The sequence below is a fragment of the Xenopus laevis genome, chromosome 2S (assembly GCF_017654675.1).
Source record: "Xenopus laevis strain J_2021 chromosome 2S, Xenopus_laevis_v10.1, whole genome shotgun sequence".
Lineage (NCBI taxonomy): Eukaryota > Metazoa > Chordata > Amphibia > Anura > Pipidae > Xenopus > Xenopus laevis.
Window position 1 is genome coordinate 83,610,405 of NC_054374.1, and position 15,552 is coordinate 83,625,956.

Below are 15,552 nucleotides of genomic sequence, written 5' to 3' on the forward strand. Positions count from 1 at the left end.
TGGATCACAAACTAAAATGGGTTGGGAGTATCGTATTAGTAATTTCTTCTGTAACCTTTTCTCAAAAATATAGATGTTACTTTATTATGGATCCTGTTCATCTACTCCATCAACCACCTTTTGATTTGGGTTGAACCATGGAACTTGGAAGAAGAAGGTTGTAGATAAGCGTAGATACAATTATAATGAATGAAGATGGAAAAGAAATGTGAAGGGGAAAAAAGCAGGGGTCTTTGTGGACCCTAAGGCAAAATAAAAATAATAAAAACAAAAATTATGCACCTCTGAATGATATTCACAAAGGTACTTCTCCTATACACATTCCTTTCATTCTTTCCTTGAAATTATAACAAGGTGAAAGTTAAAGGGTGCTCTGAACATCAGGAGCACTATAATTGTGTTTAGAGTCCCCTTAGTGTGTTGCATCTACCAACACAAATGACTTGTACCTAACGAATCACATAAGAGTGCCAAGGTTAAACACATTGATGTGCCAGAAGTTATTCCATTTGGGCACAAAGTCACTAAAGAAAACTTGCACCACAGCTTATCAACATAGTATCACCATTAGTAAATCACAGTCAAGTGTATGCTACTTATCAGGGGCCTGCTGCCCACACTAGAATACTGGATACAAGTAATAGTGTTGATAAAAACCATAGTGATTTGCTCCTGTTTTTGCACGTTGCTCTTGCCTTCATAATAAAATGGTTTCTGTATAAAAGGTTTTCAGGTGGGTCTCCACAATCACAGTCTGATACAGGCTATATGCCTACAAATGTGATGCAAAAAATCAAGTATGAACATCAGTTTTAAATTATGGCCAATGCAATATATACATTTATATGAATATTGACTTTCAATATGATTAATACTATACAAATTAAAAATGAAGATAGGGCATGTCCAGAAAGTGCTTGAAGATGAGCTACTTTAACTTCTCCTGACTTTATGCTACATTCATTGCACTAGGGATGGTACTAAACCCAATGATTTACATGGTCTTACTCTTATTGACTAATGCTAATTTGAGAAACTGGGGAATACCACTGGCAAAAATGCTTATTTTAACAACTACAACAGTATTGGAAATAGTTCAATTAACTTCCCTTTAAAATATGTTTGTTCCAAAGTCTCTGGAAATTCAGTGTGCTCTTCTTTTTTCTATTTATAGCTTAGGGTCTCTACATCAATAACTTTGCAAGAGTTTAAAAGTGTGGTCTGAGCTTACATTTACCACAGTTGTCACAAAATTGGGGCAGAGAAGAAACGTTTACATGATTTTACAAGCCTTCAGGGATCCCCCAGGTGGAAAGATCCATCAGTGGTATGTATTAAAGACTGCATTGCTTCATTTAGAATAAACATTTAAATGTTTACATGTAAAGTACATACTTGCAACGAATGACCTTTTACAGAAAAATAATCAATGTACTGTATATACTCGAGTATAAGCAGAGTTTTTCAGCATCCAAAATGTGCTGAAAAAGTCTACCTCGGCTTATACTCGGGTCAGCGGGCAGTAGCTGAGATTGCAGTCACTTTTAATCATTCCAATACCAACAGTTCACTTGGGGAGAGACTGCAATATCCCACAATGCCCTCTGTTGGTTATATGAAAGAATAACAGTGCGCCCTCTGTTGGTTATATGAAAGATTAACAGTGATGGCAATATCACACAGCACCCTCTGCACATTGTAGTGGGACAGTGGGACAATGCACACAGTAATCCGTTTGGCAATTCTCTGTCACCATCAACTTTGCAAAGAAGTCCGGTTGATCGCTGGGGGGGTCGCTTTGTCAGAATGTGCGCTGCTGGGAGACAGGGCTGTAGTTGTGTCTAGGCTTATACTAGAGTCAATAAGTTTTCCCAGTTTTCGGAGGTAAAATTAGGGACCTCGGCTTATACTCGGGTCGGCTTATACTCGAGTATAAAAATGACCCAAAGAAAGATTTATGACAGGTATAATATTTATATTTGTAGAGAAGAGTTATGTTTGTTAAAGAGGAACTATCGCTATTAAGAGGAACTATAACTATTAAATGAAAATGTAATATAAGCTTCATCATACTGAAATAAAAAACTTTCTAAATACAATCAATTACAAATTCTGCATCATTTCTGAAATAATCAAGTTTATCTTCACTATTCTTTTCTCAGCATCTGTTTCTCTTCATTCTATCTTCGTGCAGCAGTTGGGTGTCAGATAGTCATTGACAGTTAGATCCATATATCTTATAGGGGGGGCTTCCTTTCCTAGCAGATGAATTAGAGCTCACTCATAGAACTGATTCCAGTATAAACAAAATCTAACAAAATAACTGCCTTTTGCACAAATTCTTCATGTAGAGAGACATTATGTCTGGTGATTTATAATCCTCTAATACATCTTCTAGGCAAAAAGAGCCCCCAACATATATTGGATCTAACTGTCAATGACTATCTGACACCCAACTGCTGCATGAAAAGAGAATGAAAAGAAACAGATGCTGAGAAAAGAATAGTGAAGATAAACTTGATTACTCCAGAAACATTACAGAATTTTTAATTAACTACATTTAGAAAACATCTTATTTCAGTTATTTTAATTTTCGCAATAGTTCTCCTTCAAAGGAAAAAACACCAGAGAAATTAAAAAAACTTATACTAAAAGATAAAATAACTCTGTGGGGCAGATTTATCAAGGGTCGAAGTGAATTCGAGGGAATTTTCGAAGTAAAAAAATTCGAAATTTTGGATACTTCGACCATCGAATTGGATACTACGACTTCGAATTCTATTCGAAGTAAAATCGTTCAAATATTCAACCATTCGATAATCAAAGTACTGTCTCTTTAAAAAAACTTTGACTTCAATACTTCGCAAAATTAAACCTTCCGAAGTACTATGTTAGCCTAAGGGGACCTTCTAAAGCAGTTTTCTAAGTTTTTTGAAATCGCAGAAAAATCGTTCAATCGATGAATGAAATACTTCGAATCGTTCGATTCGAAAGATTTCATCGCTTGATCGAACGATTTTACTTCGACCACAAAACAGTCAAATTTGGAGAAAAATATTCGAAGTCGAAGTAAAGCCATTCGATGGTTGAATTTCGAAGTATTTATCACTTCGAAATTCGACCCTTGATAAATCTGCCCCGTGTGTGTGTGTCAGCACATTCTAGTCAGTTTGAAAAAGGACCAAAGTTGGTCTGAAACGTTGCTACGTGCCAGGGTTAGAGTCCACATTTCAATAAAGGCTTTTAACATAAGGTTTTCCTTGCTGATGCTGTCTGTTAACAATATATTGGCACATTCTATATCCTTAAAAACAATAACTATTCTAACGTGAGTAACTGTTTTAACAAAATGAGGCCTCACATTTTCTTAATGTTTTTGCTAATAATCTCAAGATAAAAAGCAGAGATGATTATTACTAAGAAGCTTATCTAGCAAATTGGTCACAACCCTAGTGCATAAAAACAGCTCATTAAAGAAAGACAATACTGGATAGTCATTACACATATGCTTGTACTTAACATTGCAATCCACATCACAAACCAAATGAATAATTTGTGTAATAGTCAATTGGGAATATTAAATTGCCTTCTTTTATCTTCCCTATGTCGTTTTCTACCACTTTGGTAATTAATGTAGTCTTTTACTTTGCTATGTTCAGCAATATAATAAAACGATACCCATGTATTCTTCCTGTGTGATTGCTTTGAAATATTCATTACAATTTAAAGCTTGCAGAGAAAATGTTAATGAACATTTAATCAGTAGCTAAATGCTGGCATTGTATATAGCAGAAAAAAAAGTGGTTGGCGGTTGAATAGTCTGACGTCACATGCTTTGATGCTTTGCATTTACAATTTTAAGACATAAATGAATGCCAAATCTCCAAAAAACGTTGGCTGAATAATGAATCCCAACTCGCTTATGAATGATTGGGAACTATAAGTCTAAAGGATAAAAACATCTCCATGAGCTTATCTTGTTCACCAGATGCACTCACGAGTAAATTCAAAGAGTATCACTAGAGATGCTCACTAGAGTAAAATGCAAAAATGTTACACTGCTTCATAGGCTTCATAGTTCACTTTTTGCACCCCCTTGTTCCACCCCACAGTTTGGAAATATCTGATCTACAGAAAAATTCCTCCCACAGTTGTAGTTGCAACAAGTCAAATGCTGTTGCATTTGACTTGTCAAAAGTTTGGACTTTCTTTAACCTTTGCTAACTGAGAATCATTTTATTTTAAATAACACAATCTTCTGAAAACACAGAATAAATTGGTACTGAGTGTAAGATTTTGTAATTTTCCAAAAGGATTCTGATGTTCTACTTCTTGCATGCATTAATATTTCATTCAAGGCATAGTGCTCCCTTGTACAAGTGCTATGAACATGTATTATATTTATAAGATCTTTGTCTGAGGGACATTATGCAGTAAAATCTCAATTTTAAATTAACCCATTTTAATATTTTCCTGGATTTTACACCATTTTATTCTGCAAAAATAAAATGGGGGTTCTACTGTATGCTGATTGTGTGGTTTTTTAAAGACTCTTTATAGTACATACAATAAAATTATTGTAATATATTGTGCGAAAATGTAAAATCCTTGCACACACAGATATGTACAACATTTGGCATGAACCAGTTTTGGGCTCACTGCAAGCTGCAGGCTGTATGTATGGCGGAAAGTACCTTTGATAATATCGTCAATATGCAATTAACTTTGTCTCCATTCTTGTGTTTTGAATTTGAGCCCTCAATTGTTAAAAAACTTATTTTTTATGGAGCATTGCCTTGATCAGTGTTTATCACCTGTTGTTTTCCATATTTTAAGGATGCAACAAATCCATAATTTCTGGATTTGGCTGAATATTTAATCCTCCACAAAAGTTGGTTGAATACCAAACCAAATCTGAACCCTAATTTGCATTTTCAAATTTTAAAACATTTCAGAAAATGCATCACATACAGTATAAATTGTATTCATAAGTTATTCTAATATTGAAGTGTAAGGTTTAATTTTTAACCTTCTAAAGTAGCTCTGGGAGGGGGGTTGCCGACTCTTTAACTGTTCTAAATTGATACATTTAGTTGATACTTTTATTTTCTTTGTTCCTGCTGAGCAGAATAACTAAGTTTCATTAAAGACAGCTGTTAGAATTGATACAATAGTTGCTAACATTCCAAAGCTGCAGCTGAGATATGTATCAACTAATTGTATCAAATAATTGTATCAACTCAATGTTCATGGTCACATGATTTTAAGGGGGTCAGATTTGGTTTAGCTAAAAATGGGGAGGCTCCAGACAAATCATGTATAGAAACTGCGTTTCGGACCTCAATCCATGTTTCTATAATCACTACTTCCACAAATGGGGTTTTGAGAAAAATAAAAGGCTTGCTAGGTTTTCGGAAGCATTCACTTGGAAAAATGGTTGAAGTTGATTTGTTTTCATCCTCCACTAAAGGCACAAACAATTCTTATTTATCTTATTTTCTATTTGATAGTAACGAAGTTGCATAAATCTATTTTAGGCCCCAATACAAGCTCCCATATGTGAGAATACCTGGTGGTCTAGCAGTAGTGTGGCGTTGCGGTAGGGACGCCCGCCAGTGCCTTATTTACTCAAACTGCAAATGATGCCTGCCTGCGCTGCTTCTGGGTTTTACTAGCGTCCGTGTCTGACTTCATAGCAGATAATTCAAATATTTCAGTGTCTCCAGGGACTCTCTGCAAGGCTGGACACTTCAACAGCAACCAATTGCTCCTGCTTCAGCTCTAGCCCTGGGAAGCAGACCACTTCCCACTTCTTCCGGCAGTGTTGTAATGGAACCCAAGATCCCATTTCTCTAAAGTTTTACCAGGGATCGGAGCAAGTTCTTTGCCTTCTAAGAGGCATGTAAGCTCCATTTTGGGTTTTTACCCCATTCCTTCCCCACTGAGGAATCCAGGGTAAATTTCATGATCAGGGTGATCCAGGGGCATCCTCAACTCTGGGCTTTCAGCCTGTCGCCTGCAGATCTAGCTTGTCTCTCTTTGGAGGCCTTCAAGCCAATGGTGATTATTTATGATGATCCTGACCGCTCTGCTTCTGCTGAGGCAGCAATCCCAAACCTCAGGCAAGGCAACTGGCCGGTTGAGGATTATTGTACAGAATTTCAATGGTGGATGGTAGAGACGGGCTGGAGAAGCCAGTTTAGGGTGGGGCTGGCTGCAGCTATCAAAGCCAGCCTAGTTAATTTCCCCACTCCATCCTCCCTAGACTCCCTCATGCACCTGGCTATCCAGATTGATAGGAGGCATAGGGAGAGATACCAATAAATATATTGGGGTGTGACATCGAAGATTATAGTGTTTTGGAAAGATGAATAGAAATTGGAGTTGATGTGAGGCTATTTCCAAGTTAACTTGCATTGTGGCATTTCAATCACAGGATGGTTGATAGGGTAAAAATAAAAATAGTGATGCAGTACTAGTCAAGTGTAATACACACACTTATTTGGCAAAAATGCATAACTTCTTACATACACGTAAAACGCCATAAATATGAATGCCACAGGTCTTCTGAACAGTGTGATGCCCAATATGCATATATATATATATATATATATATATATATATATATATATATATATATATATATATATATATATATATATATATATATATATATATATATATACAGGGGCGATCCTGGCCCCTCTGCCGCCTGAGGCAGCAGCAGTTGCTGCTGCCCCCCCTCCCCCAGAAATTCGCTCTTAAAGTACCAGGAGCAGCATTTTTGCTGCCCCTGGTACCTATTGGGGCGCTGCCGCCTGAGGCGACAGCCTCAACTCGCCTCATTGGTGAAGCACCCCTGTATATATATATACCAAAGCAGGTGGCATATATGGACCCCAAATGAAAATAGTGCATAGAAATTTTCTCAGCTGCCAATTCGCCTTCTGTGAACAAAGCACCCTAATTGTGTATTATGTGTCATAAGACCCCCTCACAGTACAAAGACCCCTGAAAACCATACCAAAATGAGTGATTATTTTTTTACTCCAAAATACCAAACTACAAAGCTACGCTAAGATAAATGCAAGGAATAACAATGCAAGCATAAAACCAAAATAAAGTCACAAAAACAAATAGGCAAATCAATTAAATAACAAAATAACTGATCCAAAAGCATAGTTATTGGTCAGAATACTTGATCCAATAGCCAAGCTGTAAAATCAACAGTTTTTAAGGGAAAAACAAGATACAAAATGATAAAATAAAGAACTAAAAAACAAAAAAGGTAAAAAAAAGTATATGTGTGCTTATGTATGCATGTGTGTACAGCTCTAAAAAGCATGTAAATGTGTGTATATATGTATGTATGTGAGTATGTAAATATGTGCAAGAGTGTGCAAAAGAAAAAAAAAAAGAAAAAAAAGTTAACTTTAGTAAAATGTGTAAATGTGTGTAAATGTGCAAAGAAAGGCCACTTACTGTTTCTGTGAGCAGGAGGGTCCTTGGCAGCATTGTAGGTTCCCAGGAGCACTGAGTCTATGCAGCAGGAAGTGAGTGGGCTGGCTGGAAGTCAGGCCCTGGGTCTGGTCCTGCATTAGTGGTTGATAATGTGAAATTGAGTAAGAAGGTCGGGCACTGTGACGATTGAGTCACAGGACCAACATAGAAGCCCCCTTGGCTTGTTGCCTAGGGGGTTGGGGGCCCATCTGACTTACTGTGCACTGTGGCAAAAGCTGCTAGTGCAGCGAGGAAGCTCTTTAATGCGATGCACGTAGGTACTATGTGCTTAGCACTTGGAGCATTTTTCAGCCAGAATGTAATACCTACGTATTTGGCAGGTAAAGGGTTAAAGGCCAATTCTTGCAAAAATTATATTTAGAAAGTGCAAACTGTAATAGGTGTCCTATAGACCTAAGGTGGAAATAAGAATGAGCCAACTGAAAATATTCTTTGCTGGCGCTGACTAAGGCTGCCGCAGATAGGGGAATCCTCTGGTACTCTAGCAGGCCAGTCTAATCCTGATACCATGAAAACTGAATCAGTGCACAGCTGAGCATGACTGCAATAGAAATTTCTCTGAGGCAGTGTCATTTTTATCAAAAAGGAGCACCATCCACTGAAAAAACTTGGGGGTACCTAACAAATTGACACCCACCAGTGAAACCCACCTGGGTTTCCTTGTCATTTAATAACTGACATGTTTAGGAATAGATGAAAGACCAAGATGGGTGGTATGATGAATACTCGCAGATAAAATCAGAGTTATCGATTGAGGAAGAGAGTAGACATGATGCATACTTTGTTGTACATCTAAACCTTAATATAAGCAGATGCTATAATTCTTGGAATAATCTACTTGTTTGCCTTATTTAAATACTTATAATTATAATGTTTAATTATATATCATTAACAAGAATAAGGCAATAAGTACTTAAATTTGCATTTTAAGTTTGTTCTATATGGTGTTTCTTAAAAAATGTAAATAGTTTTTACTATTTATAGGTGTTTAAATTATTTTAAGTTTCATTTTTGAGCTTTGATCTGACTGCTAGGGCAAGTGGACTTAAGTTGACCTTCATAGCTGAAGATCTGGTGGGTGTACACACTGGTGGGCTCTGCAACTTAATATGAATACCTTTGTACCTTTTTTATCCTGTGCCTGTTTTTACCTCTGTCATCTTTCCAACCATACATCGTATTATCTGTTATATCTCAAGATACATTTGTTCTGCCACACTTAACAGATGCTACACCTGATTTGACTGATATGCTTTAATTAACTTTTACTGGGTAAAATATAAATAATAAAGTTTCACTTTCAAAATTTGCTTTCAGAGAGAAAAATAGAGAGGCAAATAATAAAAAACAAAGAAGACGGGTTTCTTATATCACAAAAAATATTAAGGTGTATAATTTGTATATAAATATAACTGTTCATTTTACATTCTGGACATTCATCTTTCCAGCAGACCCCCATAATAACATAAGTTTACCTGATTTACAACACATTGCTTCTGGGTCGTTGCCTAAACTTTAAGTACTATTATCACAGGTCAGTTATCTTTATATGTAGAACTTGCAAAAGTATAAATATAAATAGGTACATTGAATCAGTTACACAATTTGTGTACTCATTGCCAAAACAGCTCCTCCTGTAGACACAGAAAGCAGTAAATATATCAAGTTTCAGAAGGATATGGGTATATGATTAGTGTGGGTATAGAATAAATATTGCCATCTCTGACATTCACAAGACCTGTTTATTAATCTTAAAAAAAGTGGCAGCTGCAGTCTTTTACATTCCTCGTAACATATTGTCTCTTTGTTGTTTGATTACACTTTTCATACCAGCAAACAAGAATAAAAATCTAAAAAAAAGTCCAATTGTATACCATGCATCCAATAGTAAAGTGAAATATATTGATAAAATAAATGTCCAGTAAGTGATAAGAATTATAAAAACAATAAATAACAAAACAAACCCAAATATCACAGAACCGGACAAGCAATGAAGAAAAAAGGGGCCATAGGGAGCACACTATTGTCACGGTCGGCACCCAACACTAGAACAAACACCAGGCACCCTGGTCTCGGCTCGTGCTTCACCAGTAGTGTGACCGCCTTTGGGCCTCGGGAGGAGCACTCGGCTTAGTTGGATGCCAACTGGACTTAAACGAGAGGTGCAAGATGAGAGTTCTGGATAGGCAGAGGGGCACGACTGTAGAGCAAAGTCTTTGGGCAGAAGGACGTAGTACAAGGCATAAAAGAGTAGTCAGATCAGGCCGGGTCAAGGCAGGCAGAGAATAAACGTAGTCAGGCAGGCAAGGGTCAAACCAGGAAGTCAATCAGAGGGTTAATCAGAAGAGGTAGTCGGTATTCAGGCAAAGGTCAGGATCCAGAAGTCAGAATAGTCAAAACCAGGCAGGGGTCACAACAGGAATCATAAACAGGTTTAGACAGATATAGCTTAAGCTCAGAAGCACCAGGAACAAATCCTATCATGGGCAATGAAAAAACAGCAGGAAGGTCCCTTTAAACTTTAAAATTTCGCGCCATTGCGCGCTGACATGTTCACGCCTGCGCGCATGCGCCTACTAAACCCGGAAGGGCGTCCCCGCCGCACCACTAGACCACCAGGGTTAGTTACTTTCCTTACAACTATAAACAGGGATGTATTCATATTAAGGCATCTGAGTGCCTGTGCCTAGGGCGGCACGTTTTGGTGTGCTTATAAATTTATTTTTTAAATTAAAAAAATAATCGCCCAGCCTCTTCCACGGATTTCCATAGGAAATCTGGGAAAGAGCTGGGGGTTGGTGAGGGGTAGGGAGCCAAGTAGGTTTATGGAAGTGACATCGTACACACGGTGCGTGATTTCGCTTCCGCAATGTGAGTGTGTGTGTGACATCACGTGCACAACGTGCTGACATCAGATGCACAGTGTAGGGGACATGTTAAGGTCCAGTGCCTAGGGTGGCATCGGACCTAAATACAGCCCTGACTATAAAATGAAGCAGCTGCCAGCTGTTTAAGGCATTTTTGGGGGGGGCATTTTTTGGTGCATTTTTACCTAGTTAAGAATAGAGAAGTCGGAAGTTGAAATAAGTGAGTAAGAAAGGGGTTGGTACAAAAATTCGATTACATATTTTTATTATGTATGGCTTGGCTTTCTGCAGTAGTTTAATCATTGTGATTACTATGAAAGAGTAATTGAGAAATATTTATGAATGAGAGATTCAGTGGATAGAGGACAGCTGTTGTCAAGTGAAATTATTAGTTTCCATTAATGTGGAAAAGTACACTTATTTTTCAGCTGAAGGGCACAGTTGAGATAGAGAAAAAGAAATTGGCATGGAAGAAATTCGACATGTCAATTCTCAACATGGTTTCTGCCATCAGCTCACTGAAAATGATAGAATGTGAATACATAGAATGCATTAAAACTGACTGCAGGGGAACAGAGCAAGACAGGCTGTGTAAGAGACCTTACACAGGCAGAACTAACTTTGATAAAAAGTCTTGCTTAGATTGAGCAGTTTAATGGTTAAGCTGAGCTCAGGAGAGGAGGTATGGAGGAAAAATAGGACAGCTAGAGTGGAGTTTCTATGGAAACCAGTGATTCCGTCTCTTTGTTGGCTGCTAGGCTGGAGAACATGTTTAGTTTTTAGAAGAACTGAGCATGCTCAATAACCAACAGCCAAATCAAATTCCTGGGGGAGGTGGCCAAGTAGGTTGGAGTAGGGGAAGGAATCCTAAGTGATTAATTGGATGCTGCAGCTTTACTATTAACCTTTAACAGGAGTAGAAGAAATTTAAATATTTCAAAGAGGCTGCTCACTGATTTATATTTTTGTTGTGGAGGGTTTTGGTTTAAAAAATAACCAAGACATTATTGCAGAATGCTCCAGTACCATTGAATTAATAGGAACTATAGCACATTCCCTCCTTCTGAGCTGTCTTTGTGAGCTGTGATTGGTTAAAGTGGAATATTAGCTTTTATGTGAACTGTGTTGAGTCAATGTAGAGAGCATGTGTATGTTTTGAAAATTCTAAGCAGCAACAGTTTAACCCCCAGTGGCCTTCACCCCACACAATATAGAATTTTCACACTCATCAGATTTTGCTGCAACTATTGATGGGATTAAGCATAAAGGTTGAGTTAAACATTATACTGAAAGTAAATACATTTGAATGCAAAATATCCATAACATTATATATATAGCATGCATTAAGAAAGACACTTAACTTTTTTTGTATAATTTGTAATATAATAATCAACTGTATCATTCATTATATACAACTTTAAGAACACTGTGTAACATTTTTATGCTGTACTATAAAATAATTATAGTAATTATATCATTCCTTGAGCACAAACAGATTATTCAGTTTTATCAATTGCATCATAAAAAGTGTGTTCAAAGATATTCCTTCTGCAAAATCAAATTGACCTCATCTAGAACATGAACAACATGCCTGAAGCTCTACTTAATATAATACTTCAGTCTGGGAAAGGCAATAGCTGGGTGTGTGTGTGTGAGTCTCACTATTCTCCCTTTAAATTAGTTTCTATAGCCTAACTTGTTATAACAGGACTTTGACTCAGTCTTTTGAGTTCACATTTATTAGTAGTGTAATATTTGCTTTAATGTTTGAAATTACAGAACGAATCATTAAACACATTTTCTCCTTCCAAGGAAATCAGAAATTCTGTAAAAGGCAAGAAAAGCCTTATTTACTGACAGATGCTAAAATGCTTGACCTCATCTGTCCAAGAATAGAATCGTTTGGTTTGTTGTTGGGAATGATTGGGTTTTATTCACCTTGGACAAATATTTAGCTTTGTGCATGGGCATTAGTGCAAAGTCCTGCAATTGTTGCACTGATGAACTTGTGTAGAATTACTGGGGCTCACTTACAAACACGGGGCGAATTTTCATGTGACCCATAGCAACCAATTAGTAAGTAACATTTTTCAGCCAGCTGCAGGTTGAATAATAAAAGCAAACATTTGATTGGTTGTCATGGGTTACTGCCCCAATGCAAATGTGCCCAGTGTTGATAAATAAGCTCCAGCAACAGTAAACAGGCCTTGATACAAATAGGAAGTAGTTGTAGAATTATTCTCATTTAAATGGGTACTGTCACCATACAAAATCATTTCAAATCCTATTTTATGGTGTTAGTCAAGCAACCTTGACTTACACTATAGAAATTTTTTAAATCTTTGAGTCTTGGAATTCACAATCACATCAAGCATGCAGTCATCATTTTGTGGATACTTATTAAGGCAAGCTGTGCATCATTCCAAAATCTTGTTTATTTGTCAGAATGGGGGACCTGATGTTCATGTCCATGCACTGGCTACACAAAACTTAGGGGCAAATTCACTAACCTCCGAAAATTCACCAGCAACGGCTTCGCTCACAGTGCAACACTTCGCCAGGCGTAGATTAAACAGGACAACGCTAATTCACTAAAATCCGAAGTTGTATCCAGGGCGCTGAACGCGAGCGAAGTTTCGCTATCGTTACCGCGCCAAGCGAAGTGGATTTGCGCTAGTGTTGCCTAATTTGCATACGGCGGGAAGTTAAAGTTCAATGGATGTATATGTTGCAGCAAATACATTACACTACACAAGCCCAGGGAACCTTAATAAAATAAACTAGAGTTGTTATATTGCCCTACACATGTGCCCAGCGTATAGTTTATGTGCCATATGTTAGGAAATGTAGGGGGGAAGGCGGTTACTCCCAAAAAATGTTACGCTCTTTTTCAGCCTATCACCCTGACAAAAAGGAAAAGACGCTAGCATTTTTTGGGACTTAGAAAAAATTTGAACTATTTTTTTAGGAAGCCCTATCTACTCTATTGCACTTCGCCTGGTCTGAGGTGGTGAAGGCAAGTCTGGCGCACGAGAACGTTCAGTAAAATTGGCATCTTAATGAATTTGCGTAGTTACGTCCATTCGCCAGAGTGCAAATTCGGCAGGCGTTAGGGAGCGAAGTACCTCTAGAGCCTATCTCCTTTGCTAGCGAAGCTATGCCAGCGACCGTTAGTAAATCAGCGAAGTACCAAAATGACGTCACTCTGTCAAATTTTCCCCCGTGTTAGTCACTTCGCCCTTTAGTAAATTTGCCCCTATAGTGAGGAGGAAGGGGGATTGTGAGGATGCCAATGACATCTTGAAAGTGCAAAATGGGAAGTGAAAGTAATTGTCTGCTCCACCTCTATGCTTAAGGCATAGAGGAGTGGCAGCCAATATATGATTGACAGCTGCAAGGGCCTGGGGGAGCAAAATGTCAGGGGTGGCATGCTGTCCAACCAAGTTCTAGAAGCACTCTGTGAATCTGCAGCTTCCCATCAGTTGTGTGAGCGGGGTGGAGGTGCATCTGAAGGTGGGCGTTAGGATCTGGTGGCCTAGGGGCGCCGAAGAGGGGAACCCGGACCTGTACATTTCTCATTATCTCATCATAGAAGAGGATTATTTTGCAAATGCCCATCTTAAAGCTATGAATTATTGCACAATTTTGGATTTGATGTTCATGAGAAAAAAATATATCTGTGGATCAAAAGGCTCAACAGAAACATGCATTTTTACACCTTTGGGTAGAAATTTATAAGAGTAAACAAATATCCGATGATTGAGAGTACTATATAGTGTGTGTGTGTGCAAAAAATGTTTTGAAAGCATGAGCAAATATTGAGAACATGACATTTTGCATCATGAAGTTACATTTCAAATTTCAAATTTCCATTTATGCATGTACATATTGATTAATGAGAAATGTTGTCCTTTGCTTTCCATTTCACTTATAAATCAAAAGCTAGAGAAAATAGTCTTGATATCCATGTTCCTACATGCAGATGGAGCCCAGCATGGATTTTGTGTTTCTGCCCAGCCTAATCTCAGTCATTCTGTTATAACCTTAATTTCTTGTTATATTGTATTTATGACTATAGGGAAAAACTGAACTTTGTATTAAAATGACTAGAGCTCATACATTGTTAGGGATATTTCCTTGCTTATTTCATCCAGTACATTGCTGTCTAGTGATGGGTGGATCTGTCTCATTTCGCTTCACCGAAAAAAATCCACAAAACTAAATTCACCAAACTTGATTTTCAAGCTTTTTATCTTCATTAGGATCAATTTTTTAAATTGTTTAATTATTTGATTAAAATGACAAACAAATAGTTAATGACCAACTATGAGCTATACATATACAGGGTAAGATTTATCAGTTTGAATTCATCACAGAAAAACTTTCTATTCATTCCTACGGGTTTTTTTAAAGCATATTTATCTACCGATGCACCGAATCCAGGATTCGGTTCGGGATTTGGCCAGGATTTGGCCTTTTTCAGCAGGATTCGGATTCGGCCAAATACTTCTGCATATGCAAATTAGGGGCAGGGAGGGAAGTCGCATGACTTTTTGTCACAAAACAAGGAAGTAAAAAATGTTTCCCCCTTCCCACGCCTAATTTACATATGCAAATTAGGATTCGGATCGGTATTTGGACGAATCTTTCGAGAAGGATTCGGGGGTTCGGCCGAATCCAAAATAGTGAACCATTACTCTTTTTAGATGTAAGGTTTCAGTGGAGATGAATTTAACACAGACCCATCGCGGGTTGGTAGCTAGGGGATGCAACGGGCGAGGGCAGGGGGTTCTGCGTGTACATTGGGAGGGATGCCTGTGGGACATTGGTAGGGGGCCCCGGATGCCCGAGTCCAATTCTGGGTCCTTTGCGCTTCTCAGTGGGGAGCACAGTATTTATGAGAGGTGGGTAGGGAGAGGCACAGAGGCCAAGAGCTAGCCATTACCTGTCCCCTAACTTGCAAGTCATGCAAAGGGGCCATGTACTTTTCATCTGCCCTGTGACAGGTGTTAAAGGAGAAACAAACCCTTTACCAAAAAAACCCTACCCCCCACATAGACCCCAACCCTCCCGACCAAAAAAACCCTACCCCCACCCCACATAGACCCCCCCTCCCCCCCAGGCTAGCTGCCCCCCCCCGGGAAATGTCCCTAACTTTTTACTT